At 42.3% G+C, this 27259-nt stretch overlaps 1 protein-coding gene across 11 annotated transcripts in view; it reads left to right on the top strand.

Moving 5' to 3' along the window:
• The window catches only part of erfl1 (Ets2 repressor factor like 1), a 94674-nt gene that overhangs the window by 15788 nt on the left and 51627 nt on the right, over nucleotides 1–27259 (top strand). For 3 of the 11 annotated variants that reach the window (XM_042424444.1, XM_042424443.1, XM_042424455.1), the window contains exons 3-6: nucleotides 8222–8311; nucleotides 9102–9221; nucleotides 13469–13601; nucleotides 27036–27151. The exons of 1 other annotated variant lie outside the window; for it this stretch is intronic. The gene's annotated coding sequence lies outside the window, so the exon portion shown is untranslated. The remainder of the gene's footprint in view (nucleotides 1–8221; nucleotides 8312–9101; nucleotides 9222–13468; nucleotides 13602–27035; nucleotides 27152–27259) is intronic. 7 more of the 11 variants (XM_042424448.1, XM_042424449.1, XM_042424446.1 and 4 more) reach the window with 6 other exon arrangements.

Below are 27259 nucleotides of genomic sequence, written 5' to 3'. Positions count from 1 at the left end.
GATGACCTTCAGACGGCTTAATCATAAACAAAAAGACATTTAAAAAGGCATCACATTTTCTCCCTTTTAAAGATCTGTGTTATGTATAATTACATCTCCATGTGTTTGATGCCTCATAAAGATTTAAATCGTCAATCAGCTCATCTCCAAATCACAATGATGTGTGGTTTGCCTTCCACACAACCCTGATTAGGTGTTTTGATTTGTTGTTTAGCAGTTTTTCAGTGTTTTCAGGGGCTTTCCTGAGCAACTTCTCCCCTCTGAATCTTCCTGGCTGTATGGTTTGCCCGTTGTCACCTCTTACCCATCCAACATAACAAACAGCAGACAAACAAAATGGGCATCCTCTGGCGTTCAGTAGTGAGACTTTAGATTACAGCCGGTATTGCAGCAGCTCCTCTCTCCACGGCAGCCTATTAGGAGCGTATAGCCCGGTGAGCAGGCCACTGCTGTGACGAGCCAAAGGGACAGACAGGGGGAGACAGTGTGACGGAGAAGAGTGTGGCGGCTCAAGTAGATTGGAGCTGGGATCCATCCAAAAAACTTCAGCCAAGTTTTGATGAGATGAGACTGATCGGACCCACTGCTGAGAGACCCTGTTTTACTTTCTTTTTTCACTCTCTCTCTTTCGTTGTGTGTGTGTGTGTGTGTGTGTGTGTGTGTGTGTGTGTGTGTGTTTCTGCGGGGAGGGGGGGGGGTGGATGAACTCTTCCCAATAGATGGATCACACCTCTATCCATTCACACACACAATTCTCTATTACCTAACTTTCACAGCTCTTTCCTATTCTCCCCTCCCTTAACCCCTGTATCTAGTCAGTGTTTTTTTTCCCCCATTATTTGTGTCGCCTCTCTTTCTCCTCCATCTAGCTCCCTATCTTATTCCACTTCAGTCTCTATATTCCCCCATTCCCCGTCCTCTGGCCTCTAACTCTCCCATGCGGATAACCAAACCACCATGGAGACATCTCTATATCCATCTATCTATCTCTCCTTTCCTTTTGCCCTCCCTCTTTTCCCCTTTTCCTTTCTTCTCCCTCTTTTCCTCGCGAGCAAAGGGGAAGCTCGCTGCCAGTTTCAGTCTGCCAAAGGGTTTATTTAAATTAGAAACGCTTCAATCTCCTCACTCCCCCCTTCCCCTTCTCTCTCTCTCTCTCTCTCTCTCCCTCCCTCCCTCATTCACTTTCTACCTCTTTCTGTGGGCTGGAGTTGACTCCCACCTTTCCTCGCCGACAGCCCTCTGGGGTCCCGTCAATGCCAGGCAACTTTGTTTTGTAGATGGAAGTGGTGGAAAGTGGGGTTGGAAGGAGAGAGGAAATGAGGGAGAGGAAAAGTAGAGGTGGGAGAGTGGGAGTTGGAGAGGGGTCAGGGGAGACCTGTTAGTCAGTGTACTTTAGTTCCTTCTTCCTCTCACGGCTCATTCCACCCAGATTAGGACCTGTAAATGGCTTTAGGCTACCCAACCTGGCTTTGGATCTCCCCATCTCACAGGAATACAAGTATACTATTACCTTTTACTCTCTCATTATCACACACTCACATCTATCTTGTCCTAAAGCTCTCTGCCCTCTTGCTTTTGTTTATTTTGCTTATTATTTTCTGGAAGTACATTTTCCTCCCATTTCTGAATGGTGTTTGTCCCCTAATTATTGCCACATATCTCCTCCACTAACCAGGAAGGGTCAGTCATCACACCTAATCATCTCCTCTGTTAACAGTGACCCATCTCCCCGATAATCCTTCTATCTTCCCTCCCTAGGCTCTAATCCCCCCTCATACGCACCCCCCCTCCTTCCCCTCCTTCTAACCCATTAACACGCAATTATTTTGGGGGGCCGACACGGACGCAGGGGAGGAAACGAGGTGTGGAGAACACAGAGAGACTGTCTCTCTAATGGCTGAGTGACACCAGACGAGCTCATAGATCATGGAGATTATTAATACCACTGTTAAACACCCCACTCAAGGACCGCCACCATCCACACATACAGACACACAAAACCAAAATGTGCGCACACACACACACACACACACACACACACACACATTCTCAGACCCCCATCATATCTTATTCCCAGCACACATCTTCATATGAGCTGTCATTCATGCTTGGTGAATTGGCATCAATTTCATTTGAGTCATTTAAACAATGCCGGGTGCTCATTACAGCGTGTGGTTGAGGGGTAGAATCAGATTTACAATTACAACTCTCATTGGCAGTGTAGGCTATTATTCACAAGGTTGTTTCCTTATGATTCGCCTCCTGCAGTATTTCTAATGACGGTAATTCCAGGTTTGATCTGATTATCGTGCATACAGTGAGGTGAGAGATTCTCTGTGACTTGCCGGTAATGACCAGGGAAATGTAGCCTTTATATGGCAGTGGGGGCCCATCTAGGGAGAGGAGATTGAAAGGCAGGGTGTGTGTGTGTGTGTGTGTGTGTGTGTGTGTGTGTGTGTGTGTGTGTGTGTGTGTGTGTGTGTGTGTGTGCATGCTTGCATCAATGACCTGTCCGTTTAACCGGTAGGGTTCTGGGGAGATGGCAGGGGGAGCCAGGCGTCCCCTGAGAGCAGGGTCTGGGGAAATCACACTCTCACTTTCACCAAACAACCTGGAGGCTGCATGGCAGCTGGCAGTAGCCAATACACACACTCCCACTCTCCATATCCTAGTTTATATGCAAAGAGACTCTTAAACACACTGGATCTGTGATGTGTTTCCCACATAAAAAATCTGAATGCAGTGAGAATCACACATCTAGCTCCTGAATGATCTGTTAGTGATGTATGATCTGTTAGTCAAATACATTAAGGAAAGGAATCGCATCTAAACAGAATGCAGAATTTCATCCATTATGATCATATTTATTGTTAGTTTTGTTGGGAGCTCTGTAAAAAAAAAAAAAAAAAAAAAAAAAAAAAGACTTTTTACATCATCCCTAACTTCCTGAATTTGAAGGTCACACTTGCAGGAGCCAATAACAAAAGCAGTTTCCAGAGGTGTAAAAGCTTACTTTAGTGTTCTACTGCTCCATTAACTGATCTCAGGTCTCCCTGTGAGCTCTGCTGGTGCCAGCTCATTGATTCCTTAACTAATCACTCTAATTAAAATGCCTTTTATTCATTCAATGGTTTACATGGCAGCCTACTTGCATTTAAGGATCAGTTGCCACACACATATATACAGAAATATCTGTCAACAATTTCAGTAGATTGCCCGCTGTGTTTGGCAAGGATTTATATTTGTATAATCATATGTATCTTTTTCAAGAAGTTACATCTCACACTTTTAATAAATCAAAAGATTACCGGATTTAGCAAGTTCAAGGCCTACAGGACATGCAGTTTATGTAGCTACCAGGCTGAGTGCTCCTTAAAATACTTTGTCACCTGAGGAAATGAGTTTCCTTTTTATGCTGCATGTTATAAATTGGTCTATTTGTCCATGAGTGATTCAAGCACAAAGAATTTACACCCTAATTATTTGAAGAAATTAGAATAGCATAGTCATTAAATAATTAAATAACGCTGCCAAAGAATTATACGTTGTCTCAAGCTGTCTTATTTTGATGGATGTCTGTTTATGACTCGTTCCGCCAAGAAATTCCTACAACATTTCTTTCCTGATAATATATCAATTTATCAGCAGAGATTTTTATGTTAATTTCCTCCCTCCCCTCATCCTCCCCCTAAAATAAAGTATCTCACTCCCAAACGATCTCGAACTAATTAAGCAAGCGTTAATTAAAATTCGAGAGAGGATAAACGTGGTAGAATTGTTATGGAAACGTTGAAGTTAATCAAGCTTTCAAATTATTGATAACATCCTTAGAACAGTGATCGATCGGGAAGACATTAAGTGGCAAAATAAAGCAGCAGCATTCTGATTTGATGTGTGTGTCTGTGTGTGTGCGTAAAGCAATGTGCAAAAACAATTAGGTCCATAATACATAATATTAGTCCGCGTGACAAATAGGATATCTTTTGTGTCACTCCAAACTTGCCTGTGTGCACGTGCGAGTCCGTGGCGCGTGCGAGTGAGCGTGAGTAAGTGCACGATGCATGTGTGTGTGTGTGTTTTGGGGGGTGGGGGGGGTCTCTTTATCACACAAATGCCATTAATCAAATGTGTGCGTTCAAATTGCGCTGTGAACTCCAAGAGACCGAGATATTGACGTCTGTTTATATGAATATTTCCCCTCTTTGCAGGCTTTGCGCCTACTTTAAAAGCAGCGTGCTTCCCAGTGTGTTTACATGTTTCTCCCCTGCCTGCATGTCTGTTTACGCCGGTGTCAGAGCCTGTGTGGCATGTACTTACAAGGCGCTTCATCATCCCACCAGCGATAGGAGCAATTCACCCATAAAGTGGGTCTTTCGCCCATAAATAATATTCAAGTCGCTCTATTGTTAAGTGAAAAGTTGACTGGTGTTTGATTTTTTTCTTATTTTTTTTTCTTCTTCTTCTTTTCCGCGGCGACCTCGGGTTAGGACTCATACATCACGGGATGACAGCTATAGAAAGGCCCTAAATTAGCAACTAAATCGAATATTGATCAGCTATGTGCGGCCCTGCGAGTCGCCTCCTTGCCGTTTTTTCCCGAAAGAAAGGGAGAAGGGGGGTTGGGGAGGTGGGAGGGTGAAAACGAGAGATAGAGGGGGGAGGGGGGCGGTGAAAGGTGCCTCTCTCTCTCTCTCTCTCTCTCTCTCTCCCTCCCTCTCTCTCTCTCTCCCTCTCCCTCTCTCTCTATCTCTCTCTCTCTATCTCTCACCTCTTTCTCCTCTCTTTCTTTCTCCCTCTGAGTTTAAGTGTTTGTGTGTATGTTATTGTCAATTGCATTGGACTCAAAATAAAAACGGTCTTAAAATTGGATGCTTATTTTAATGTATGCAGTTTTTTACATTTATAAGCAAATGAGGCAAATCTCTGTATGTCTCACGGGGGTAACCAAACTCCAGATCCGTTCATTTTTATGCTTTAGCTGTCCATCTCTCTAGGTTACATCCCTCATATCTGCAGTTCCCCCGCAAGTATTGCTCCTTATTGTTTACATAAAGTTCAAATGAAGTCCCTCATTACCCGCTCGCCTATTGGCTCCTGTTATGGATCATTGGCTGTGTTGGCGCTGTTGCATCGACTTCCCCCTTATCCCTGCTGCTGGGACGAGTGGGAGGTCGGCGGCGCGCACATGCTCTCGCAGCGGGGACGCGTTTGATGAAACGATCAAGAGAGCTCTCTCTCTCCCGGGAAGCGTTGTGTGTCCGGGGCGGCGATGAACCAAGCCCAAGGCCGGGGGGGAGTGGGTGGTCAAGGTTGCGCCGGGTCAGTGAGATTAGCCCTGGCGTGCTCTATAACAAAGGACCAGATCGTCAGGTGCCGCCAAGTCTGGATCAAAGTATCGGGTGTAGGACAAGTGGGGCGTAAGACAGGGATGAGCTGCGGATTACAGCGGGCTAATTGGAAAGGATGCTTTCAGTCCATTAATGGGTGCTCAAATATACGGCCTGCTTCTCTTAGATGTTGTTGTTTCCTCGTTTTTGAGCAAGACCTTACATTCAGCTATAGGCTACTTTTAAGGTGGTATAAGTAACAACACCATCCTCTGTAACAAGTAAAAGTATTATCAGCAAAATACACTTGAAGTGTCAAACGTGAGCACTCATTATGTAGGATGCCCCTTTTCAGAGTGTATATTATTACATTATTATTACATATAATATTATTACTTCAGTTGTGTATTAATATGTAAGCAGCATTTTAACGTTTTAATTTGTCAAAGTGGAGCTTATTTTAACTACTTTATATACTTTTGGGTAGTTTAATCTGTAACAATCATCATCATATTTTATAAGATAATATGTTTTGTCACAAAAAAACTAAAAGTGACTAGTATCCATAGCTGTCAAATAAATGTAGATTAAGGTGCAATAATTACCTCTGAAATGATAGAGTATGATAAAATAGAAAATACAGTACTTGAGTAAATATATTTGCCTACTTTCCACTGTTTCTAGGCAAAAAGATAGCTGGGTCAAAACTTGTCTAAAAAGTGATTTGTGAACATTTCTTACTAAGTTTCCAGAAAAGGTTAACATTATCAGCTTAACAAAATAACTAGATCTCATTGTACTATACAATATATTATCCCATTGTATACACCTAACTGTAACCGAATTTGGGAGCATCACAAAAAATCAGCACAAGCTTGGATGAGGCCTACAATATGTACCTGAACTGATACAACTACAGTGTCCCATGGTGTGTGTGCTTCGCTGTCCAGGGTGCTGAACTGTCCAGAGCTGATGTGGGCGCTTGTTCGCTGTCCAAGGTGCTGAAACCACCGTGACTGGCACACTTTTCATGTTTAATCAATCAAAAGCTTACAAAACTCCCTCTGCTCCCATTTTCATGTCTTTATATGCCTTCTTAAGTTCGATGTACTTAACGCATCACCAGTTTAGCCAGTTTTAGGCTAAGTCAATAAAATACCCGATAAACGCCCATCTGTAATCAAGCTAACGGAAAGCCACAACTCATCCTGATGGGGTCGCATAGCAACCACATCGTTTAGCTCGGGGCTTCCCATGCTTTGTCATATCAAGACCCCCCCCCCCCAAATAAGCACGTATTCCCATTTGACAAGTTTGTCACCAAGTCTCAGAGGATATTTGTGGCATAATACACTTTATATAACTGTTTATGCTGCACAATCAAGAATCAAGAGAGTAAATAATCATCAAAATAACCATTGGCATTGCGATAGTACTTTTTCATTGTAATAACATGGAGTTTTAGAGCTGTACTGCTTGACTGCGTGACAGTATAATTATATTGAACTATATTATAAAGACTCCTAATTGAGCAGGGAGACAGAGAGCTACAGAGAGAGGCAGATGAAGTTTGTCGGGGAGACAGCGCGCACCCCTCCCTCCTTCACGCGCCTCACGGGCTACTAGCAGCTCTTCAGAAATCCGCTCGAGGACATTCCGGGAACCATCTGTTTCCGGCAGAGCACCGGGCGTGGGGCATGCAGGAAGCTAAGCTCACAAATTTGCGAGGAAAGGTGGTTGTCTGCCAATGCGCTTGTTGTGAAATATCTCCCTCCCCCTCCGCTTGAATTCCTATCTGTCGTGTCGTACACCTAAAAGAAGAAATGAAGTGTTGCAGAACATAACGGAACTCCAACCTAATGAGTCTGCATAAGTAGAGATTGTCAAATGAGTGTAGTTTGGGAGATAGGTTTGGGAAACTGGTTGTGGTACAGTTTACTATATATGATTATCCGTTCACACTACCACAATCAACTGTTTGTTAGGGTTAGTCCACGCAAACACATAACAGGTGTTCTTGTTCTCCCTCTCTCTCTCTTTCTCTCTCTGTGTGTGTGTGTGTGTGTGTGATAGAAAGAGAATGAAGGGATGTAGTGTGGAGGTAAACTGGCAGAGAGACAAACCAATCTCCACCTCTCTGATGAAAAGTGCCTTGGGCATCTGCAGCACAGACTGCAATACTATACTGTGGAGAGGATATGATCTTTCCATCTTTCTGCTCTTATCACTTTGGTTGTGATCTAATTTAAATGAGACAAATTCGTCCTAGTGTCCTGCTCCTAGTTTTAGCCTATTTTAAACAAATTCATTTAAACCTGCAGTGCGGGACTTTTAAATAACCATCAGTTGCATTCAAGCCCTTGCCAAACGACCTCACACAATGCTGATTAAGCCTATCACCATCAGATAAATCTCTGTATTTCACCTTATACACAGTTTTAAAATCTGGTGTCTGGTATGACATTCCCACGCTGGCGCACCGATGGTGCCAAAGGCCACCAAAGATAAGTATCCCAGAATGCATTTCGCACCAACCGCGTGATGGCGGAAATTAAGTTGTTGTAATTTTTGCTGTAGGACTGTTAATATGTCACTTTTAGATTCCCAGTATGTGGTTAGTTTATCCAAATAAAGCCTATTTGGAAATTTGCTCTGAGTTTTCGGAGCTGTGAGGAGACCAGCTGGTCGGCTTACGTCCTAAAGCATGTGTCTACAGTGTTTTTGTAATTACTCTCACTGCCAGAGGGAGGAGACAAAAATTTCGCACCGCAGGTTTAAGGTCAAAACTTTAACCAGACATTGGTTTAAAGCAAGAGTATTGTAAATAGCACAGTGACACTGTTGGTGGATTTGGGGAAGAAAAATGACGAGATCCCCACTTGCTCTCGGTACAGGGGGAGTGTTTTCTCCTTCCCCTGCAAACTGGAGATGACAAGCCTGCAGATGAATCACCTGAGACCAAAGGAACCTGCAGACACCTCACAGTGAGTGGAAAGTGTTAACAGGATCATAGCCTGAGGCCAAGGAAAGAGATCTCTCTTCTATGAGCTCATGTTTGAACAGGACATTATCTCTCTCCTTTGTATTCAACGTGGTTTTCCCTACAGTATTTTATGTATATGTGTGATATAAATTCACTAATGTAGTGGATGGTATTTGGAGACAAGCATTTGCAAAATGTATTTGTGAAATGCACAAAGGCTGTATCCTTATTTGACATTAGAAAGATGGAAAAAAAAACATCTGACAGAACAGAATAAAAACATTTGGAAAATTGTTGATACACAAGTGAAAGCCATAGATACAGTTGCTCATATCCAGAAGTATGACCTCTCACTGAGTCAAAATAATGTAAACTAATCAGGGGACACAATTTAACCTTTTAAATAACTCAATCACAATTACAAACACTTCTACAAAGTTAAATCATGTTAGATACAGTGACAGTTAGCAGCAGTCTTCAGCTATAAAACAGGTTTGGCAATCAGCACTTTGATCTGTTAGTTTTCAAAATAAGATGCGGCAACTTACAGAGCTCCAAAAATGCCATGATATTTGTGGAAAAAATGCAAGTGTATCAATAAAGAAAAATCCCAGATTATTTAATCGCTCCAAACGAGCAGTGTTGACAAATACTGGCAGTTGCCAGGCCAACTGATATACGGTAATCTACATTGTTACTGCAAAGTCATACTGGTTAACATACTGGTTATTTTTTCTAACCCTTGTATTTGTTCCCAAGAATTATTTATGTTTCTCTTTGCCATATTGCAGAGGTTCGGAGAAGGATGTTATCACATTTGGAGAGTGATATTGATTAATGAGAACCTTTTTGTCACACACCGAAGATACGGGAGACTGATCACTAAAGATCAAAACAAAGGAGCGAGCCAGGTAACAGCAAACAACGAGCAACAATAAGCACAATTGACAACGGCAGATGCAGCTTTGTTAGCCAGAACAAGACCTGAGAGAGAAAGAAAGAGAGACAAAAAAATCTCAGAAAAATCAAGCAGAAAAGTACCAATGGGAAGAGAAGGATGGAAGTAGTAGGGATAGAGAGGGAAAGAGGAAGGAAAGGAGGAATGAGGGATAATTGCATTAGAAAGAAGAGAGGGCCAAAAGGAAGGAAATGATTAGAGGAGAAGGGACTGATATCCGATAGAGAGAAGAAGGGATGGAGGAGGGGATGTGTGGGAGAGGAGGGCTCACTTACCGCCCGCCGTTCAATACATACTGACACTCTCTCTCTGTGTCAATACACAAACACGCTCTGTGTGTGTGTGTGTGTGTGTGTGTCTGTGTTGTCTGTGTGCTGGTACAGGTCTGTTAATCCTAGTCTAGCGTCCTATCTCACTTGTCCCATCCGCGGTCTCTGAGGAACATTGAGTGTCAGTCTCACTCATTCCCTGCGTCGCCGTTCGTCTTGAACTTCCACTTTGCCTTCTGCAGTTTCAAGTCGCACTGATTAGAATCAAACTGATTATCTACAAATGCTATTTTTAATTTAGTAACATTTTCAACCACTATTCCAATTAGTTTAATCAATATTATTCTTGATTAATGCTTTAACTTCCAAATTGTCTTATTTGGTCCCTCAGATGGCATATTTGAAATATAAACCAGCTTTTCAGTATTTATTCTTTTTTATTATTCTGTTGTCTTCATCTTTCTCTTTGTTCCTCTGTCTGGCATGTCCCTCTGTGTGTCTTTTTTTTCTTTCACCTTGTATTTGTCTTGCCTCAAAGTTATACTATCTTGGTGCATATCTCTTGTGCGTCCCCATCTATCAACTGCCTTCCCCATTCTCTCTATTCTCCTCTCTCCCTCCTTCCAGGCGGCCTACCTTTTGTCATTGACCCCTGCCCTGGGTGTCTGGGCATTGACTGGCTCTCTCCGTGTCACTGGAGCTCCCTGTCAATACTTACCAGGTTTGGCCACCCTCTGCGCTGTGGTCAGAGAGTGGGGGAGAGAGGGAGATACACGAGATGCTCCACAGCACCAGCAGATAAAATAAAAATGAATGAGAGGGAGAGTAAAACAAAGAGGGGTGGAGGAGAAAATGATGGAGCGAAGCAGCTGGTCAGCAACCTTATAAGGTTGTTACACTTTGGTAGAGCCTGCTCAGTTTTTGGTACATGAAGCTTTACAGTATATGAGCTCACTAACAGTGTACCACCGCCATTAGCTGCCCCAGATATCTGCAGCCGTCACATACAATTCTTTATTTTTAACAATTCATGTCTGCCTGGTTTTTTACTTGAATAGACTTTGAGAAAAAGGCCAAGGATTGGACACTAGCACATGAGCTAATGCTAATCTTGTTAGAAATTTCTCACATTTCTCACATATTTGACATTTCTACATTTCTTCTTCTGTACTGACACAGAAACAACCACATTATCCTGTCTCTACCACAAGATGGGACTCAAAGTTTTATACAACGTCTATTTAGCTCATGAGAATGGACCTAGGGAAAATTGTTTTAGCTGTTAAGCACTGCACAAATTAAACAAACTTCATAAAACTTATTAACTATATCACTAGTTCATGTAAAGCATCGACTTGATGGATCTTCATGTTTTTCTTTATGCAGTTCTGTCCTTTTGATTGCATTTCATTTCTTTATTTATGAGGACAATGCACATTAATCAGCATTTCTGTAAACATGTCAATGTTAGTCAGCCAGCTAAATTTCAACTGCAGTCCCTTAGCAGGATGTTCTGAAAACCAATAAAATGACAAGTTAAAATCAATACAGTCACAAATATTACATCACAGGACAGGAAGACACCGTTACACAATATCAACAATACAACAATATCAGTAAAATCAACAATTATGTCCGGCATATATCTGTTATAGTAGCAACTTAAAATAAAAACAAATGAAAAGTTAATTGTACTTTTTGTAGACAAGGTAAAATGTTCACATAAGAACATAATACACCGTAAAGAACTATGAAATAAAACAACTGCATATATATTTTTAAATTTAAATCATTGTTACTAATCAAACAATTTTCTATAATTGCATTTTGCAATATATTTTACTTTTCTTTTAAATGGGCTGATTTACTGTACATCACCTGTATTTCTAAGGTTAACATTTAGGTTGCTTTTGTTCTCTCAGACTTTAAAGTTGGATTCAGTGTGTGGTTGAATATGAGTGACTTGAGCCCTTTTTTGAGGTTTTAGAACCCTTGATCCACTTTATATTATATTTTTTTCTCAAGCTCATGTACTATGAGCACTGCATGCAAATAAATCACTATTACTAAATTAGCTACAGCTATCATAATGTCATTTAATCCACAAATAAACATTGGGAACAGAAAAAATATTCTTTGATTTAGTTGGAAATACTTAGGATTAAGATGTAGTCAGAAGATGATAAAAAGTAGAAACACAGAGGGCATGATGGGATTCCTGTGGCAGCCGATGTCATTGGTTGACTATGTCTGAGATCTGCATGTTCAAGCTATAGTGTTAAAGTATTCTATAAAAGAGAAAAGTTAGTTTTAAGAAACCGTTACTGAGAAGAAGAGGTCAAAGAGCATGATGACAGATTTAGGATTCGTGTGGTTATAGCTTGATACATGTTGTTCATACTAGATAAAGGTGGATATAAAGAACATTTTATTATACGCTTAAATAAACAAGAAGTATGTGATATCCCCAATCACGTTTTGGGCTGTGGCCATAAATGTCGTTCTCTATATCCTCATCCAGAATTCATACAGTATCATTTATAAACTCTGTGTGAGCGTCACTCCCTATTTTACAGTCTACTCCATCGGCAGCACGCTCGGCCTCCCATTCCCTCTTTCCCTCTTTCCTCTTTACTCTTTTCATTTCCTCTAATCTCTCACTCCCCCTTGCTCTACCTCCGTGTCACTTTGATTTCCCTATCCACTGGCCTGTGGGATGTGTGTGTGTGCGTGTGTATGTGTGTAAGAGGGAGAAAGAGCTGTGTGTTGTCTGTTAAGAGAGCATGACTTAATTGTGTAAAGCAGCTTCACAATCGTTGTAAGTGAATCAGTGGATGTGTCCTTTAGCACATCAGTATATGTGGCGTTGGAATCACATGGAATGTCTCATGTAATCCACGTACCTCAAACACAAACACACATGCATTTTCTATTTTGGTTGCAGGTGTCTCAGAGCATTCTCTGCTTTATTTAAACTATATTTATATGGATATCAGCATGAGGTTGAATGTTCATGCATACGTATATGGTTGTCTAAGTATATGATTGTGCATATGAGTGTGTGACGTGTGTGTCTGTTCATATGTGTGCATGAGTAAATATATGTGTTTTTGTACTGTGTGCATGTGTGTGTGTGCACAGACGCCTCAGCGTCTGGGCTCGAGCCTGGATGGGCTTGTCTATATGAGAGTAGACAGTGTGCGCGTGGAGAGCAGGGGAGTGAGAAGGACGTAGCGGCAGTTGGGGGGGGAGAGGCAGCACTAGGCCGAGGGGCCCCCCTCTCGTAGACAGTTTGACTGATGACATGCATTAAACAGTTAATCTGTCTGATTGAATGTTTGCTTCCTCCAAATTGAAACATTAAACAACAAGGCGAGAGAGAGAGGGAGGAGAGCCCGAAGAGGAGAGAGGGATATGGCTTCATCTATTGCCCAAATCATGCAAAGCATGAGACTGGAATATATAATACTGTCCTGTGAGCTAGAGAGAGGGGGAGCGAGAGGAGGAGAGAGATTGGAAGGGACAGAGAGAGGAGTGTGAATGAGGGAAAGAAAAAAAACAAGTGAGTGAGAGAGAGAGATGAGAATGGAAAGGCTCTGGGTAGGTGGAAGGGACAAGAGGAGAAAAGGGTTAGTGAGGGGGAGAGAGGAAAAGAAAGAAAGGGATCAGTGAGATGGAGAGGATGCAGCAGAATAGGCCCATAGAGAGAAGCTCTGCAGAGGCAAAGTTCTCCTTAGCTGACAGTCCAGCAGAGACAAAAAGCAAATATTAAACAGCATCAGTTTGAAAGGATTATGTTGGTATTATAAAGACAGAGCAACAATAAACATAATTTTGTCTGTTTTGAGCCTCACACAAATTCTGCCTATACAAACTTCTTTTGTTCAGCCCTAAAGCATTTACGACCCCGTTGTTTGTCTTTATGTTCCAGACAGGAAGAGACGAGGCAGTTGTCACTATTTCCTAACCTGGTTTTACTTCCTTGGGTCATGACCCCTCTCACAGAGCTTGGAAGCTCCTTATGTTGTCAGCTCTCTCCCATTGGGACTGACACAGAAAGCAAGGTGCACCCTTTAAGACTACATCATTATATGCTCTAGATGACGTGAAAAATTATGTGATAAAAGAATGGATTTCTTCACGGTGAAATACTCTCAGCGAGAGAACAAGTGAATATTAGACATTTTAACATCTTCATTAAAAACACAAATGAAAACTGGCTGTAATATTAATGAATTCAGAACCTGGCAGTCTTTTATCAGCATCATGAAGTTATTTTGCTATCTGAAGTCTTAAGGTGGTCAGTATATCAAAGAGCTTGGTCTTCTGAATTTAATTTTTACAGTGCATCAGATGAATGCATGGCCAGAGGGACAGATGACAGACAGATAAACGATAGGTTAGCTTCTAACAGTGCTGTTGCCACAGAAATGCTGGATCAGATTGGGTGACCCCTAGCTGTTAATGTGATATGTCATTTAGCCTTAGCCCGACCCTGTTCCCCTACCAGGGTTCACCACCGTTACCATGCTCCAAATGGGCTTCCCTTCCCTTTGTTTCAAGTGCATATTCTCCTCCGTCAAAATGACCATCATTTTCTCCACCAGCTGATTTTGGTCCAGCTCCAAGACTGAGGTATAATTGCGCAAACAGACACCCACTAGGTCTTGATGAGCACATGAGTTTAAAGCCACTTTACCACCCAACAGTCAGCAGCCAGAGAGAAGAAAAAAAAAAACAACAGGAGAAGATGAAAACATTAATGGATAGGTTGCAGGATGGACGGATAAATTGATAGATCTTTTAGAGAAGGTCAAACTTCTGTGCCCACACGCGAGACCATCATGAAGAGAAGAGAAATTGATTGCCGCTCACAAAGGCGCTGAAATGACTAGAGAAATTATTTTCTGGGCAATGAACATTCTAGGAGGTATGGTGGGGGGAGCCGAGGGAAAGTGCAAACCTTTCTCAAAGGGTACAAAATGGCTCAAGCAAGCTGCTGTCAAGTGGAGTTGTTGGTGAGAAAGCTCATTGAGTGGATCTTCAGGTAGATCCTTGCCGAGCTGGCTGAGGGGTTGTTTGTGCGAGTGTGTGTGTGTATGTGTGTATGTACATTCCTGCAGGTTTGCCTGGGTGTATATGTGGACAAAGTGGTGTGAGGTCTAAAAATGACTCCAAATTGAATACATCTTTTGTAAACACATCATCATTTGTCGGCAGCTAAATCTTAAAGTATAAGCGTTTTCTGATTTAAGAACACTACAGTTAAGGTTTGGTTAAGCACAAAAACTTGGTTGGGTTGAGGAAAAGACTGTGGTCTCAGTTAAAGCAGCTACTTGGTTAAAGGAAATTTTGCCATGTTTTATGTAGATGTCCAATCAGTGTTGATGATAAATGTAGTCAACTGAAGCAATAAATTCCTCAGTGCATGCAATGCAATATTGACACTCATGGTGCCATGCTGGAAGTGCCTACGTTTACCAGGATGCATTGCGCACAAGCTTCTGACGTCCAACCCCCAAACCCATTCTGGCTGGAATAAATACATCTGAATATCCAAGTCAGCCAAAACACTGTAAAACGTATCCTCATCCATAACATCCTCTGCACCCATATTTTGGGATGCCATTTTCGCTGTTGGAAACATAGCTAGTTTGCAATACAAGTGAAGAGAACAAGGAAATTTTGTTTTTGGGCGGTATCTAGAGCACACCCCCTGGCTACCCAGAGGTGCAGACTAGAAATCAAAGCTGAAACAGCCTGTAGTTCCTCCTCGCCCTCAACTACGTCACCGTACATGTCAAATGACGATGCTGGTGCCAGAGGAAAACAGATTTTGCAGCTGCGCCCCAGAGACACAGAGAACATGGGCAACAACTGCAGGCGTTTTTCACACTAATTTGGATAGCTAGAGATAAGGGTGAAAGTCGGCGAAAATGTACGATCATGGCTATTGTTGGAAGAAACTAGTATTGACTGGTGGTAGGAAACGAGAAGCAAACAACGGTCTCCTATGTCAAAGAAATGTCCAGTGTTTTGATGACTCTTCAATCCACCCAAACCTCTTCCTTTTGCAAACTTTGTGGCCCAATAACATCACCCAATGTTCTACTTTGCTCCTGATGGACAAAATAACTTTGGCTGCTAGAAGTCTTTGTCATTTGAACATAAACAAATGTCTTAGAGGCCATGGATAGAGGGTGTCATATGTTGTACAGATCGTAAAGCTCTTGGAGGCAAATTTGTGGTTTGTGATTTTTGAGCTATATCAATGAACTGACTTGTCTAGGTTCACGTTTTTCAAAGTCTGCCCAGTCTATACTGGCTGTGAAACAATCACTTCCTAGTGTTGCTCCAATGTAAGAGATGACAAAATCTATGGTATCAGCAAGGAACCACAGTCTGTGGAAACACTAAAAGGGAAAGTTGTACCAAAAAGGCAGTATATTTGGAAGATACCTGACTGCTGAAACCCCACATTAGCATCAGCTAAACTTTGGAGCTCATTTTTGCTCAGAACGAGGACTGTGGATTTAGTTCCATCTCATCTATACCTTTCTAATTTTAGAACTGGGTAAAGGGGACAATTATCATGTCTCTCCCCTCTCTAAAACAGCAGGCTTTTCTTTTTGTTTTCTAAAAAGCTCTCTCTCTACTCTTTCTGTCCTGTATGGTTCCTGTCACAAAGGCCTTGAGTGTCATCACAAGCATTTCTCTTATGATTGCTCTACCACTGGTGGATTAAACACCTCCCTCGTTGGGGGCATAAGTGAATGCAAAACAATAAACAAACTGCGCCCTGGAGACTTAAGCTAAATGAGTGTGTATTGTGTCACAGTACTCTAGCACTCCCCCATCTCACCCCACCCCAAAAATCACAACAATCATGAATTAATCTCCTTCACTCTTAAGGCTTGTGATAAGCCCCCATCAACATCCTTCACTTGCTGAGTGATAATAAGTGATCCTTTGACACATGAAACTGTCTTTGCACCAACTTATTCTTGCACTTGGCAAACCTATTAATCCGCTCTCAGATAAACGAATCTTTCACTTCTACATCTATACCCCATCACCAAAATGAGCAATCCTCTTGTCTTATGACAATCCCCCTTTCTGATGACAATGAGGCCCCTTCCTCCTCCTCAGCTTGCCTAATGGCACTCAGATTGATAGAGGCCTCCACCAACAGCCCAACAAATGGCCCCACATCAGGACCAGAGGAATGGAGTACAGTGGTGGATATGTAGATTGGGGAGCGCAGACAGAGATGGATCAGGGGGTTTATGTGTGGATAAACAGAGTGAGGTTGATTGCTAGCACAGAGAGGGGCCATTACGGCGAATCCGCACGCTAATCATAATGAATCACTTACTTATTAAGCGTTAATTATGGCACACAAATACATCCCATGCAGGCGAGCGAGCAGGGAGGCAGGCAATGGTGTCTGCCACCGTTCTGGGGGTGGGGGTGGAGGGGGGTGTACAGGAGTAGACGAGGAGGCCACAATAATTTATTCTTATGTATTAATTTCCCTAATTAAAACAACAAGGCTGTGGAATAGAAGTGTTTTCTTTGGGTGAAACAAATGAAGGCCCTGAAAAAGCGATATGAAACCAGGCGTGGCACGGTGTAAACATTAAATCATGTGAAGTGATGGTGCTTGTTCAGCTGTTCATTATTAGAATAGCTTTATCCAATTGGGCTGCCCCCTCTTACCCGTTTTCTTTGTTATTATATCATACAACCCATCCTCTGTCATAAGGAGCACACATACTCACACACACACACACATACTTGTACTCTGATGATGTGGATGGCAGATTTCATCATCATTATTCAATAAATGGTTTACTTGCCACACGCAGTATCACAATAAGCCACAGCATCCTCCTGAAATGCCATAAAATCAGACAGAAACGCCCCATCTTTTCCATCTGATTGTCAGATGCTTCTATCTTCTCTCTACGACAGTACAGGCCTTTTACTGGAGCTAAACTGCTTCTCTCATTTTCTCAAATTCATTCATCTACTCTCATAGTCTTCCTCTCGCTTTTTCCACAATGCCTTCTCTCAATCTCCTCTCTCAGTCCCGGAGTGGCCCACCTGAGCGGGCGGGGCGCGGTAATGGCGTTAATGCCCGGTAATACGGGCCAGATATTATAATCTCAACACTGTCACATTGCGTTAGCCGCGGGAGACTGACGTGTCAATGCCACAGCGAGCAGGTGACGCGCGGGGCTCAGGAAGCGTGGCCCGGTAATCGTCCAATACAGACACATTTATTTTGGGGTTGAATATTTTCACCACGCTGCTTTTGCCGCAGCGCAGCGGGTGTTTGAGGGGGAAACTTGTGTCAGTCTGCCTGTCAGGGAAGAGGCACTACATCTTATCTATACCTAAATGGCAGCCAATAAACTTTATCACAAAGCTCATCATTTTAGGTTGCCTTTACATTTCTGCACCAGACTTATGGCCAGATATGGTGCTCTTATCATCATAAATCTAACATTAACTGGAATTGGTGCAGAATTGCCACTTCTACTACATATTGTTATAATATGTTGCTATGTAATAGACCACAAATTTAGTTTACGTATAATACTTCATGATGATGTTTGTACTTCACCGGTCTTTTACTAAAACTCAGTGATGTCAGTTTTTGTTGAATCAAGTAGAGTTTTGCAACTTGACAATCAAATTCTGCTTCATCATCCATTGTAATGGATTATATTAGATGCATGATGACATTTATAATATCAATATAGAACTTCATCCTTTGTTTCCGTGCATTAAAGGCTTGAAAGTCTTTTTCTGGCCATATAAATTTCACGAGTGCAACCTTTAACTCAAAAAACTAAAAATAACTACATTTCCTTTGTTTTCAGTCGATCATAATTGGAAATATTGACCCAATTTACTGCAGTACAAACATGCAAACAAACAACAACAACATCAGAAAATATATAACTTAAGTTTAGATGTTGTCTTGGGTTAATCCATGTATTTAATGACCTTATTGATCAATTTGAGAGTGAAAGTAGAATCCAATCCCGATGTGTTTTTGAATTTGTGTTTTAGGGCTTTAAGGCAAGGCTTTTGTCCACATTTGGATTATAAATTGTACTTTTGATGCAGACTGAAGTCAAGTTTGTTTATACATTTCTCAAAGTGCCTCATATTCCAAAGCATAAACTGTAATATACTTCATAACATAACATATTCTGTATACCAACACATAGATAGAGGCTACAGGCTACACATTAACCAGATGCATACACAGCATCCCTTATAATCCATATACCATATTACATCATATATTGTACTACATCATATACAGATCATGCACAGCAGACTCTGGGCGAGTCAGTGTGGGTTTTCATATGACTTGCATGCCTTTGAATTGCTGGAAACTGAAGCACCTTGAGGAAACCCTTGTGACATCGGTAGGACAAACAAAAGCCACCACAGAAGGGATTCAAACCCATCACTTTCTTGTCACTCTGTCTCTAGGCCTACCTTTTAAATAATATATTTTTTGGCCTTTCGTAAAAGCAACGGCAAAAAGAAAACGACCCATCCCTCACATGACAGTCTCCAGTTACGCTCTTGTGGGCGCACGCCTCGTCAGTGATTTATGCGCGTGTGTAATTGAGTGTTAATAAAAAGTGTGTCCGGAGCGCGTGTAATTGTGTGTTTTCAGGACCCACCATGTGTGAGCTTCTGTGTAATTGGGTGTTATCGATGTTGTGAGTGTATGTCGAGGGTGAAAGAGCGAACGGACAGGTTACAGTGCGATCGCAGTTTGGACGGTGCCCCTTAAAAGTATATGGATTTTAAAAATATTTTTATATTTTTCAGACATGAATTTATTGCAATACCTATTTTGATTTTAGGGTGAGCCATAGGATTAGTGGGAGCCCTCATGATATGAGGATATGGCATTAGCAAAGTTGCAACACATTCAAAACCTTTAAAAAAAATACTTTATTGATTCGTGATATAGAGATAAGAGAATCAATTAATATTTTAGCTCTTAGACATGTATTGTATGATTGGTGTGTCCCTATTTAATATATAACATTGTGAAGTATAGGTATGAAAGATATAGATAGTTAAGAATAGTCTTTCTCTTTGCATAATTTATAGTTTCTACGTGCGTGTGCCAAATTAGTGCTTATCTATGTGTGTAGTGTTGCTGTAACAGAATAGGTGTGTGTATGTATATGTGGTGGGGATGGCAGTTGAATAGAATAGGTGTGTGTGTGTGTGTATATATATATAGTGTGGTGCGGGTGCTGTTTAATTGATGCGGGCTGGCCATCGATCCCTCCCGCCCAGCCTAATGAAGGCCTGATTGGTTTGTGAGGGCTGGCTGGTTCTGCTTAGCTGCCTCTGCCTGCTGCCCTGGCTGCACACACTATAACACACACTCACACACAAACACACACACTCAATTCAACATCATTCTTCCTTCTCTCTCTCTCTCTCTCTTTCTCTTTCTCTTTCTCTCTCCTCATCTTACACTCTGTCTCTGTCTCCCTCTTTACATTTCTGCTCTGACTTTCTTCTTGTCTTACTGTCTGCAACTCTCCTTTGCTGGTTACAGCGCCGTGTCCATTGTCTGCCTGAGTCCTAAAATGACATCTAAATTCCCCGTAATTTACAGCCAAGTGCTACACTTACTGATAATGAAAATTCATTCTTTGGTAAAAAAAAAAAAAAAAAAAAAAAATCAAAATGAAACTCCAACACTCAGTGATCCATTAACTGTAAACTTTGTGTGCTTAAACTTGACCCATGCCGTGTAAAATCTTGGCCCTTTTTTGATGGATTTGAAAAACTTTGACGCTCAAGTGTCAATATAGTGAATAGAAATTATGCAGACAAATTCCAGTGTGCCGTTCAGCAGTCTTTTAGATCATGCGAATCCTCCTTCATTCACTCTCTCTGGCAATGATATGTGTCCCGTCTCTTTTCTCCATCACCGTCTCACTAGTGTCAGTGTCAGTGTCTGCCTTTATCTGTCAGCCAGCTCCCAAACCAGTCAGTCGGTCAGTCAGATGTCACAGTGCCTCTCCTGTCATGGCAGTGCCCATAAATGTCTTTTTGTGTCACTCAGCTCACTACAGACACAGGTATTACACCGCCCTGTTAATGGCTTTGTCAGATGGCCTTTTCACAGAGCCAGTCACGAAGACAGACAGGGGACTGCTATCAGTCCGTGTGTGCGTCTGCGTATATGTGTGTGTACATGTATATGTTTCAGTCACAGGCAGCAAAGACTCGGTTCGGGAAATAAAAGGCTACCCAAGTATCCGCCGTAGTTATGTATCAGCAAAATTCCTCTGAGTGGCTTTTCTGTCAGGCGGCAGAGCAGACGTTCAAATTTGTCACTGTCTGTCATTCAGCCTGTTGTCATAATTGTTGGAATAATTTGTCTGATACGTTCTTTTATAGAAAGGTAAATACAACTAAAATGCTGGGCAATTCATTGAAGAATACCACATCTCATAAATCAAATTTGAACTTACAAATCAGCAATACGGTAGTCACTTAAGACTTTAGAGCCTTGCAATGTCATTAATAAATGTACACACATATACAGAAACACACATATATGAATCTTTATGTCAATGTTTTATCAACTTTGGTTGAACCTTCTTCACCACCTTAGTGCTAAATCTGGATACACATAAACTTTTACTTAAATATGAAATAACCAAAAGGTAAAAATATTGTGTTTCTAAAAAATATACTCTAAATATCAGGTTGTACAAAAAAACAATAATATTTTCAATATACTGCAGCGCTTTATTATGTTTTTTAAGACAACTTCAGCAGCACAGCCACGGACAATGTGATGCTCAAAGTATTCAGCATTCTACTTTTGAATAGCGATCATGTTATTGTAATGACTCAAATATACAAATGGAAGGTTTATTGTCTGTTTTTTGTCCTTTCCAGCATCCTTTTTTGAAAAAAGTGTTATTCTTTAAACAAATGTCTTCTTTCTGTTTAAATGCAGCAGAACAGCGTCTTAGATTCCTGTCGTTTTGAACGACTCTCTCCAGTTGATAGTATTAATAATTTAAATTAAAAGACAAATATATATGCTTCCAAGTGAAATGAATATGCAGGACTTGCAGGTGAAAGCATTCATGCAGATCATGTTGACTACTTACTAAGTTTCTCTTTTTACACATGTGGTGTGAAGGATAATTCTGGCATTATTCTGTATACTTTTTATTTGCAGCAGCCCATGAAACCCATGGTGCGTTATTCTATATCTTAATAATTTACAACCTCCATACCGTGTCTGTGCACTCAGCTTCAAGCCCATTCAAAGATGTAAATCTCCAGTAGGAACACAAATAGTGTTTTGTTTTGTTTTGTTTTTTTTAAGTCATTTTCTTAAACAGCTGGGCACTGTAGTTTTCACCAAACTATACTCCAAAAGGAGTAAGTGCTCAGTTTTTTGGGGACTATATTTAACTGCAGATTAATACACATTTGCTGCATTTGTAAGCTTTACGGCAGCACGGTTGACTCAAAATATACAACAGTGCCTGAGTCCAATGTGAGGAACATGTCACCATGTGTAACAGTGCATCTCACTTATGTGTTTTTGATTGTTTTTGGACAATAATAGAAGTCAGTGGCACAGTTGGTTTTGGTTTTCATGGGATTTGTTGACAATAGGGGGAAAAAAATGAATATTGACAACCTTCAGAGAGGACAGCAGGGCTACAAACAGTATAAGAGGAAAGACAGCACAAGACTTGTTCTATACCGTCTGTGTAAAAATTCAACATACTCTGTAACTGTGCACATTTCAGCAGTTGTTGTTTTAGAGGAGAAGGTTATAGTGAGCGACCAACAGTGCATTGATCAAGCTGCCTTTCAACCTGTGGTGCATCTTTATTTCCCGTCTGTCCGTCTGGCAAGGTAGCCCACACCTCTGGCCTCATACACCACAGCGTTCACCTCGCCAGCCTTTCGCCAACAAATACACAACAGCATACACTGTGATAAGTGGTGTGTGTTTACAGCTTGTTCATTTCCACTCTCCAACTCTCAGAAGAGGAACAAGAACAGGGGAGAGTGGGGGGAAAAAAGAGAGAGAAGGGTAGAAACAATGGGGGGAGAGAAGAAGGGGCTATCGGAAAGAAGAGGGAGGGCTTGCGGGGAGTGTTTTTGTCCTGGAGAGAAATAGCCCTCTAGGTTGTAATTGGAGGTAGAGAGAGAGAGAGAGAGAGGGAGAGAAAGAGAGAGAGAGGGAGAGGAGGGAGGAAGAGACAGGAGAAATTGCTTGGCTGGGGCTGTGTGGGATGATAGTGTTTTTGACAGGTAAATAAGGCTGTGATTGTCGACAGTTACACTGCACCTCGCTGACCCTCACACACACCGGCCTCCTCCATCTATATTTCACTCTGACACACATGCTGACTCCCTGCCTCTCCCCGTCTCTGCCAGCACACACATACACACCCAGACAGCGTTATTATCATAACTTAAAGTTTAACTTGTATCGACAGACATAAAATTCATATGTTTAGTGCTACTGAAAGTATGTCACGCTATGAATAGTTCACTAACTTCCTAATAGTTGACTAGACTGAACATAGACATGCATCTGAGGATTTATCCGAGAACATCTTGCTTACTATTTAACACACACCGGTGGTCATTTAGTCCTTTTAAAAACACCTCTTGCATCACTCCAACACAGGCTGCTACAAAGAATGTTTTATAAGAGCAGTATTTATTCAGTATCCATCTAAATCCAAGGGGTGGACAAAATAAAAACAGGAAGCAGGAATTACAACCTCAAAAAAAACACCTTTGTGACAGTTGCAACAACAATAAAAACATTACAAGCTTCAGAAATGCAGTAGGTTTATTGTAGGGCTGTATTGGATTGAATTGTACATGTGTTTATGATATATATACCACGCATATACTGGAGTATCTTCTTTGTTTTTAAATGTTTGAGATATAGATAGATAGATAGACACACTGCTGCTGTCTCTGCAACACCACCAGTAGTATCTCTTCTTCCTATCCCCTTTTCCCCTTCCTTCCATCTTCCCATTCTCTTTTATCAAGTCAACAGCCGTCTCCCCCTCCCCTCCTGCCTGCCCTTGCCTCCCCCTCCTTCCCTCCCCGCGCACTCCCCTCTCTCTCTCTCTCTCCCTCTCTCTCTCCCTCTCTCACTTCAATCTCAAGTGTTTTCAATTTTATTCTAGAGTGGAATTAACTACCCCCGATGTCAAATTGCCGACGAAATCGATAATAATATCTTTACAAAAGAGGATATTCCAGTCTCTCGCGTCGGCTTTTGAAAAATGGAAAATTTAGCCGAGATTGATTCATTAGTTGACACGTTATAGGACGGTATAAGTATTGATCGCGGCCTGTCATGTCCCATCTCGGCTAATCGAAGCTGAGGCGCTCTGTCGATGGGCGCATTTTTCATAATTCCGTCGCCGGGGAGAGAGACCAGCCGGCAGAGGCGACTGCAAGGCACAGAGAGAAAAAGAGGAGAGTATAGGGGGGCAGAAGAAAGATAGACGGGGGGAGAGAGATGACTTGGGGGGAAATAGGTAGGGGGCAAAGAGTGAAAGAGCGAGAAATAGAGTGAAAAAGAGGCATGGGGTAAAAAAGGAGGAGAGAAAAAAAAAAAAAAAAAAAAGAAGAGGAGAGTTTTGTGTGTCTGTGCCTGTGCGCGTCTTGCCTGTGTGTCCATACAGCATCTCCAGCCCAGAGGCCTCGGGGTGAGGCAGGGAGGGAGCCACGGGGAGGAGAGGGTATGTTAATGGTGCAGGTATTGGGGCGTAGATAATTAATGCATTAACTAATTAAAGTCAAACGGGGGAGATAACGAGGTGGAGGGGAAGTATGGGGAAAAAGGGAAAAGACGGCGGGATGGAGAGAGGAGAATTAGGGCGACAACAGGGGAAGAATGGGTTTTAATAGCGAGCGGGGAGATGCGGAGAGGTGTGAAAAAAGGAGAGATGAGAAGGAGGATGAGGGAGACCGAGAGGAGGTGTTGGGGTGGGGGAGCTCGATGAGTGGAGGGTGTGGTGGGGGTGAAATAAATAGCCTAGAAATTGAATGGCTTGGGTGCGAGCAGAGAGAAGTTCTGAGGCGGAAAAAAATATAAAGAGCAGTGAGAGAAGACACAACGACAATGATGGAGAAACTTTTGATAGTTGTGCAATTCGTTTGGAAAGTTGGCATTGGCGTGCTCAGGAGTTATAAGTCCAACATAATGCCACTCCTCTGGCAGTCTTGTCACGAGTTGCGCAAATCCAGGGGCCCCGTCAATCAACAAAGGGAGGTTGTTGAAGAGGAATGGAGTCTACCTGTTTGTCTTTTGGTCTAAAGTCTGAAACCCCCCTCAGACTCCATTGTTCTCTGTTGGATAGCAGGAGGTCATCATATTGCACAAGGATCCATACAGGTTTTGAAATAAGTGCCAAAATGGTGCGTTCGCTTACCACACAGAAAAAAGTTTTTAAAAAAACAAAACAAAGTAGCGTACGAAAATCTTTTGGTCCCATCTTCCCACCAAATTATAGCTTATCATATCCTGCAATGATCCTCATATAAATGCCAAAAAAAATAATTCATCCATCTTAAAGGAAAACTACACAGTCCAGTAGAGGCTCTCAAAGAATCACTTGATCTGACAGCAGCTCACACAAGCCAAAAACACACACAATGTCATGTTTATATCTTGATTTTTGGTTGGTAATGACGTTCCTCTGCAACACATCTGTGGCTTCATTTGTGCCTCAATTTTAAACACAGCATATTTTTAATAACACAATGCAGGTTAGCTAAGTGTCTTTGTGGGCATGTTGTGTTGAAACCCAGACACACAGATGTGCTTGAAAAATGACACATCCATTGTCAGAGTGGAGCTGAAGCATGAGTGTGCCAGCAGCTCCAATGAGCCCGCGTGCTCTAACAATCCGGGGGGGGGGGGGGGGGGGGGGGGCAGGCAACGTGAATCTCAATCCCATAATTGATTTTGATAAACTAACATGCATGGTGTGAGGAAGTCCTCTTGCATTGAGAGAAAATCGGAGTGTGTCCGAGAGGCCACCCCCAAATCAGCAATGATAAACGCGGAGCTGAAATGGGTTTTTGTGGGATGGAATCAAGAGAAACGAGATACACCAAATTAGAAGAGATTGGCCTGATAGACTTGGATTAGAAGGAAAAGATGTATATAGGGAGGGGATGACGAGAAAAGGAGGAGAGTGAGTGAGTGAGTGCATATGTGGAAGATGGGGAGAAATGGAGGGGAGGGGGTCTCGGTACTTGGCAGTCTCTGGGTATCTCAGGTTCTCTCCGGCCGGGAAAGCGGTCGATATTTAATTGTTATTGCTAGCATGGAACGCACGGAAGCGGGGCCTGTACGAAAATTTCTCATTTATTTGGTATTCTTGTTTTCAGCTCCGGTGTGAGCTGGAGGAAAGGAGGGAGGGAGGTGGGGGGTGGGGGGGTCGAATGGGTGGGGGGGTCTTGCTTGTGCACTGGGGGCAAATGGAAAAGGGGGGGGGATGAGATCTTTGGATGGGGATGAGATCCTTGGATGAAATCTGAAGGGGGGAAAAAACACTGCGTCCTCCTCTCCCAAGTTTAGTTTCTGTCCCTAGACACATCATATCCACCCTCTATCACCTCCACACCGCACTCCCCCTCCCCCCCCCCCACCCCCCCTCCCCTCTCTCCATCTACCCCCACCTGTCCAAAATGAAAAATCCGTCATTTTCATCAAACGTCCAACCAAATATTATCTAGCCACACTCCATTCCCAAAGATCGAATCTTATTTAGGGGCGACGGGATTCGCCATCTGTTTTCAAATTTCATTCCTCCATGAACTTTATTTTCCCTCGACTTTGGACAAAATTATAACCCGATCGATCCGCTTTCTGGCCACCACCCGTCTACATATATTTTCCTTGTGCGGTCTCTTCACTGTGCGGGTCAATTTTTCTGTCTCACGTCCACAGGAACACGTGCAGAACACAGTCTGCAGCTGATAGAAACTTAACTGCAGTCGGGCTGATGTGAGGTGGAGAGGTTCAGGCTCAGCACCTTCTCTTTTTTCCTTTCCCCCCCTTCTCTCCGCGCTCTCCTCCTCTCATCCCTCCCTGCGCCCGGATCTCTCTCCCCTCACACCTGCCTGTTTCTCCTCGCTTCCTCTTTTTTTTTAGGCTTTGGTTACATTGCTTAATGTAAACTACAGCATACCAATTTCGGACAGTAGCAGGTTGCAGTGGAGTCCCTTTTTTTTCTGTCAACTTTTTGTTGCTCCGAGGACAACTTTTCTCTCGCTATAGTCCTGCGCGCTCCTTCTCCATCTCACTGATCTTGATTTTTTTTTTCTCTTCCACCCCTACGGGCGGTCTTCACTCACATTGCATAGATAAGCTACTCATAGATCATGCCAGTGTAACTCGTCACTCGTGTTTAATGCAGGAGGAAGGATCTGTTAAATTGACCAGATTACCATCAGTCCTCTGCGCACGTCGACAGGATTCCCAGCAACCCAAGTGGGAGCTACTGGTCAAGTCAATGAAGGTGCATCGGTGAAGGTAAGCATCATACTTCCCTATTCTGTTACCGACAAGTGGCATTAATAATTGAGAAACGCGTCAGAAATAAGATTCTCGTGAGAAATATAATGCACTTTGGTGAGAGGG

The sequence above is a fragment of the Thunnus maccoyii genome, chromosome 10, assembly GCF_910596095.1.
Source record: "Thunnus maccoyii chromosome 10, fThuMac1.1, whole genome shotgun sequence".
In the NCBI taxonomy this organism is placed as follows: Eukaryota; Metazoa; Chordata; class Actinopteri; order Scombriformes; family Scombridae; genus Thunnus; species Thunnus maccoyii.
The sequence above is the reverse complement of the archived record's forward strand: the minus strand, read 5'-3'. Positions and strand labels throughout refer to the sequence as shown.